A 6,591-nucleotide genomic window follows, 5' to 3' on the forward strand; every position below is an offset into this window, starting at 1 on the left:
AGTACCCTTAATTTGGATTGAAAATGAAAATATGGTTAGAGGTAAAAAAGCACTGCCTGCAAATGATTGTTTGGGTTGAAGTAAAAAGGCACTCTCTCTCCCCCCCTCCCTCTCCTCTCCCCCTCCCTCTCCTCTCCCCCCTCCTCCATCTCCTCTCTCCCCCTCTCCTCTCTCCTCTCCTCTCCTCTCTCCTCTCCTCTCTCCTCTCCTCTCCTCTCCTCTCCTCTCCTCTCCTCTCCTCTCCTCTCCTCTCCTCTCCTCTCCTCTCCTCTCCTCTCCTCTCCTCTCCTCTCCCCCTCTCTCCTCTCCTCTCCCCCCCTTTCCTCTCCTCCTCTCTTTTCCCCCCCTCTCCTCTCTCCCCCTCTCCTCCCGCCCCTCTCCTCTCCCCCCTCTCCCCTCTCCTCCTCTCCCCCCCTCTCCTCCTCTCTCCCCCGCTCTCCCCCCTCCCCTCCCCCCCTCTCCTCCTCTCCTCTGCCCCTCCTTTCCTCCACTCCTCTACCCCCCTCTCCTCCCCCCTCTCCTCTCCTCCCCCCCCTCTCCTCTCCTCCCCCCCTCTCCTCTCCCCCCCCCAATCCCCCCCTCTCCTACCCCCCTCTTCCCCCCTCCATCCCCTAAACCCCCCTCCCCTCCACACACCCCTACCCCTTCCCTGCTCCCCACCTCTCCCCCGCCCCACATCCCACCCCCTCTCAGCACTCCCTCTCCATCCCCCCTCTCTCCCCCCCCTATCTTCCCCCCCCTCTCTCCTCCCCCCCCTCTCTCTCCCCCCCCCCCCTCCATTAGCGTGAGTGGGGGAGGGGGGTAGTTAGTGTGTGATGCTGCATGCCGCCTCCCCCCCCCCCCCACAACCGCACGTTGGGGAACAGACCCAACGGGTCTGCACTTGGTCTAGTATTATTATATACATCTATATCACATTCATGTATGTGTGTTCTTTCCTGCACAATCTAATCAGTTGTATGCTCGCTGAATAAAACCATCCTTAAGTTATACATCATTTGTAACTCTTGCTTACACAAATGTAATTTTGTGAAATACTTAATTTAGATAACCCCACCATTACAGACAGGTCTCATTCCACTCTTTGGCTATTGGGAAGACCAGACCCATTTTATTGTTGAGAAACAACTCCATAGACACAAAAACATTAAGTAACATTCCAGGACTAGAGCAACTGGAATCTTCATATTGCTATTATTTTCCCAAATACTGCAGTTGTGAACAGTGTGATTAGATGAATGAATTACAGAGTGCAAGTGTAATACAAAATCAACTCAAACACAGCATATGAACCATTTAAAAAGAAATGATTTAAAGAGAAAATTAACAGAGTCAATTTTTATAAACATTTTATTCTTTTAAAAAAACTAACAGAATTATGAATATAACCCTATATCACACACACAAACTCTTCCCCCGCAACGTTGATTACATTGCGAGTCGGGTCGGGTAGGTTCCGGTTACTAAAATGGACGAAGAAAATGCCCACGATCGGCACCGTAGCGTACTACACGTCAGCCCATTGCATTCCGCAGGAGTGGCCTATCTTGCACCGCTATAGGATCTTTGGAAGCAGCGGCCTCGGATCGGTGGTGAGGTTACGGCGCAGGGTGGGCGGGACAAATGGACGTCACGGCGCAGGGTGGGCGGCTAACGTCACGGCGCAGGGTGGGCGGGGCGGTTGACGTCACGGCGCAGGGTGGGCGGGGCACATGGACGTCACGGCTAAGGGTGGGCGGGGCGGCGGACGTCACCAAAGGCAAAGCTCTTATTGCGCTATAAGATCTTTGACCAAAGATGCAGGCAGTCGGTTGGCCGATGGTCCAAGTCCGTGCGGCGGCTCCACGTCCCCATCACCCTCAACCCTCACCCTCCACTCACCTCCAGTCTCCGGCCTCGCACCGGGAGACTGTCCGCCCGCTGGCCCGCCCGTCACTGGGGTTGGCGCGCGGAACGGAGCGGAGTGTCGGGATTGTTGAAGGCCCGGGGGGGGGGGGGGGCTGATGGTGCCCCCCCCCCACCCCCCACTGACACCGCCCCACCCCCCTCCAGGCACCAGTAATGTTGACGCGTCAGTAATGTCCTGTTTGCCAGCTTGTTGACCCTCTGTGTTCCCCTCCTGCAGGGTTTAGGAGCCGTTGCTGTGGACGGAGAGACGGGGACGTGAGTGGCCATTGAGGGCGGCCAGGAAGCCGGTGAGTTCACCCCCATCTGGTGGGGAGTAGTGTCGGGGATGAGGGTAGCGGGAGCGGTCCGGACTGAGAGAGGGACAGAGGGAGAGGGGGGAGGAGAGAGAAAGAGAGGGAGATAGACACAGAGAGAGGGATAAAGAGAGAGAGAGGGAGAGACAGACACTCGGAGAGATAGAGAGAGAGACAGAGTGAGAGACAATGAGAGAGACAGGAAGACAGAGAGGGAGAGATAGAGAGAGAGATGCAGACAGACAGAGAGAGAGAGAGAGAGAGAGAGATAGACAGAGAGAGTGAGAGAAAGAGAGAGAGGGTGGAACAGAGACAGACAGAGAGAGATTAAGAGAGGGAGAGCCGGACAGAGAGAGATACAGAAAGAGAAATACAGAGAGAGAGGCACAGAGACAGAGAAACGGAGAGTGTGAGACAGAGAGAGAGACATACAGGGACAGTGAGAGGCAGAGAGTGAGACAGAGAGAGGCAGATAATCAGAGAGAGAGAGACAGAAACAGAGAGAGACCAGAGACAGTGAGAGAGAGAGGCAGCAAGAAAGAGAAATGCAGAGACAGAGAGAGAGATGCCGTGAGAAAGAGGAAGAAAGAGAGTGCGAGACAGAGAGTGGGAGAGAGATAGACAGAGACAGAGAGAGAGGGAGAGAAACACAGAGAAAAAGAGAGACAGAGAGGCAGCGAGAGAGAGAGAGGGAGAGACAGAGAGACAGAGAGGGGGAACAGAGAAAGAGACAGAAAAAGAGAGAGAGACAGGGTGACAGACAGACAGAACAGAGAAAGAGAGACAGGGAGAGAGATAGAGACGGAGAGAGACACATAGAGAAAGAGGGAGACAGAGAGAGAGACAGACAGACAGAGGAGAGAGAGAAAGTGAGACAGGGAGAGAAAGACAGACAGTGAGAGACAGTGGGACAGAGACAGACAGAGAGAGGGAGACTGAGTGAGAGGGAGAGCCAGACAGAGAGAGAGACAGATAGAGAGAGAAAGTGAGAGAGAGAATCAAAGAGGGAATCAGAGAGAGGCACAGAGAAACAGAGAGTGTGAGACAGAGAGAGAGAGACAGACATACAGACAGAGACAGTGAGAGACAGAGAATCAGAGAGAGAGATAGAGACAGAAACCGAGAGAGAAAAGGAGAGAGACCAGAGAGAGAGTGAGAGAGAGACAGAGAGAGAGAGGCAGCAAGAGAGAGACAGAGAGAGACAGAGAGAGATGCAGTGAGAAAGAGTGAGAGACAGAGAGAGGGACAGAGAGAGAGAGAGAGACATAGAGAGAGACAGACAGACAGAGAGAATCAGATAGAGAGAGATAGAAAGAGACAGAGAGAGAGAAAACACCGAGAAAAAGAGAGACAGACAGAGAGAGGCAGCGAGAGAGAGAGGGAGAGACTCAGAGAGACATAGAGAGAGACACAGAGACAGATGCAGAGAGAGAGAGAGAGAGAGAGAGTGGGACAAAGAGAGAGATGAGAGAGAGTGAGAAACAGATAGAGAGTGAGACAGAGAGGCAGAGAGAATCAGGGGGAGAGAGATACAGAGAGAGACAGAGAAACAGAGAGAGAGAAAGCGAGAGACAGAGAGAGACCAGAGACAGAGAGTGAGACAGAGGGAGGCAGTGAGAGAGAGAGAGGGGGACAGAGAAAGAGACAGAAAGAGAGAGAGAGACAGGAAACAGAGAAAGAGAGAGACACTCAAAGAGAGACAGAGAGAGAGAGAGAGAAAGTGAGACAGGGAGAGAGACAGTGGGACAGAGAGAGAGATAGAGAGAGAAAGTGAGAGAGAGAGAGAGAGAAATTGTGAGAGAGAGAGAGATACAGAGGGAAAGAGACAGAGATAATCGGAGAGAGACAAACAGAGACAGAGAGAGAGGCACAGAGACAGGGAAACAGAGTGAGACAGAGAGAGACATACAGACAGACAGAGAGTGGGACAGAGAGAGGCAGAGAATCAGAGAGAGAGAGTGAGAGACAGAGAGACCAGAGACAGAGAGTGAGACAGAAACAGGGAGAGGCAGCAAGAGAGAGAGGGACAGAGAGAGTGAGAGACAGACAGAGTGCAGAGAGAGTGCAACAAACGCATGTAGCGCAGAACTAGGCAGATACCCACTGATAATAAATATCCAGAAAAGAGCACAAAATTTTTGGAATCACCTTAAATCTAGCCGCCAGATACCTTACAGTTTAAAGCCCTTCAAACACAAGAGGGGAACTCAGAAAAGAGTCTAACTACCCCTATTCAGTTAAACCCTATCCAGTTAAACCCTGACCGGCCCCAGATCAATACTGACCCCCAATCACCAGTTAGAGTGAACCAAATTATCAAACAATGTAAAGAAACGTACTTGGAACATTGGGATAAAGAAACCAAAAGCCAAAGCAGATTAGAATGTTACCGTTCTCTAAAAAGAGACTATAAATTGGCAGACTATCTCTCAACTGTTAGAGACATAAAGCAGAGACAGACCCTCACCAAATACAGGTTAAGTGACCACTATTTGGCAGTTGGAAAAAGGAAGACAGAAGAGATTCTGGCAACCAAGAGAAAACAGAATATGCGGTCACTGTTTGACAGATGAGGTTGAAACAGAGACATTAACTAACACTAAGAAATTAATATTGAATTGCTAAACTTGCTATTCTGTTGTACTGCTTACAGCTACAAGAACGTGTAGCAATCAATAAAGGGCTATATGCCTATTGCAAGTTTATGTACAGGGACATATTTATCCATGCACTGTATACTTGTATTTGTACTTATGCATTTCAAATATGTATGTCATGTTTTATACTTTGGCAATATAACAATGTTTTTTTTATCATGCCAATAAAGTTTTTTAATTGAAAATTGAATTGAATTGAGTGAGATACAGAGAGAGAGAGAGACAGACAGTGAGAAACAGAGAGAGTGTGAGAGAGAGAGAGAGAGGGGGAGAGACAGAGAGAGGGAGAGGGGGAGACAGACAAGGAGAGGGAGAGAGAAAGAGCAAGAGGCTCAGAAAGAGAGACAGCGAGAGAGAGGGACAGAGAGAGAGTGAGAGGGAGAGAGTGACAGATAGAGGGAGAGTGAGACAGGGAGAGAGACACAGAAAGGGAGACAGAGATAGAGAGAGGGAGAGACAGACAGAGAAACAGAGAGAGTGAGAGATAATGAGAGAGAGAGTGAGAGACAGTGAAAGATAGAGGGAGAGAGAAAGAGAGAGAGACTGAGAGAGAAACAAAGGGAGACCAGAGAGAGGGAGATAGAGAGGGTCAGAGATAGAGACAGAGTGAGACAGTATGGGAGAGAGACAGAGAATGAGGGAGAGAATTAGAGAGAGTGAGATACAGAGAGAGAGAGACTGAGAAACAGTGAGAGTGACAGAGAGTGCGAGAGTGGAGAGGCAGAGAGAGAGGGAGAGAGAAAGAGCGAGAGGCTCAGAAAGAGAGAGCGAGAGACAGTGAGAGGGAGAGTGACAGACAGGGAGAGAGAGACAGAAAGGGAGACAGAGATAGAGGGAGAGAGAAAGAGACAGAGTGAGAGGGAGAGACAGACAGAGAGAAACAGAGAGAGAGAGACAAAGAGGGAGAGTGAAAGAGAGAGAGATACAGAGAGATAGAGAGAGAGAGAGACACACACAGATGGAGAGAGAGACAGAGAGAAAAAGACAGTCAGAGAGAGACCAGAGAGAGACAGAGATAGAGAGGCAGCGAGAGAGAGAGAAGGAGAGAGACCAGAGAGGGACAGTGACAGAGAGAGAGAGAGAGGCAGCGAGAGAGAGGGAGAGACAGACAGAATCAGAGAGAGAGAGACAGAGAGGGTCGGAGAGAGAGACAGATAGTGAGAGACGGAGAGAGACAGAGAGATGAGGAAGAGAGAAAGAGGGAGACGGAGAGTGAGAGACACACAGACAGAGAAAGTGAGAGATAGTGGGACAGAGAGAGCGAGGGGACTGAGAGAGACAGACAGACAGATAGAGAGAGGCAAACAGAGACAGAGATACACACACACACACAGACAATGAGAGGCAGAGAGAGAGAGACAGAAAGAGACATACAGAGGGGGAGAGAAAGAGAGACAGACTCAGAGAGAGAGCGAGACAAAGAGAGACCAGAGAGACAGTCAAAGAAAGAGACAGTGAGAGTCAGAGGGAGAAACAAATAGAGACAGAGATGAGAGAGAGAGGCAGAGAAAGTGAGAAAGAGACAGAGAAAGAGAATGAGAGACACACAGATAGAGAAACAGAGACATAGACACAGAGAGAGGCAGCGAGAGAAAGAGAGAGGGAGTGAAAGAAAGAGAGACAGACAGAGAGAAACAGAAAGTAAGTCAGACAGAGAGAGAGTCAGACAGATAGACACAGAGGGGCAGATACAGACAGAGAGAAAGAGACAGAGAGTGAGAGACAGAGAGAGG

Source organism: Amblyraja radiata, chromosome 32 (assembly GCF_010909765.2).
Source record: "Amblyraja radiata isolate CabotCenter1 chromosome 32, sAmbRad1.1.pri, whole genome shotgun sequence".
In the NCBI taxonomy this organism is placed as follows: Eukaryota; Metazoa; Chordata; class Chondrichthyes; order Rajiformes; family Rajidae; genus Amblyraja; species Amblyraja radiata.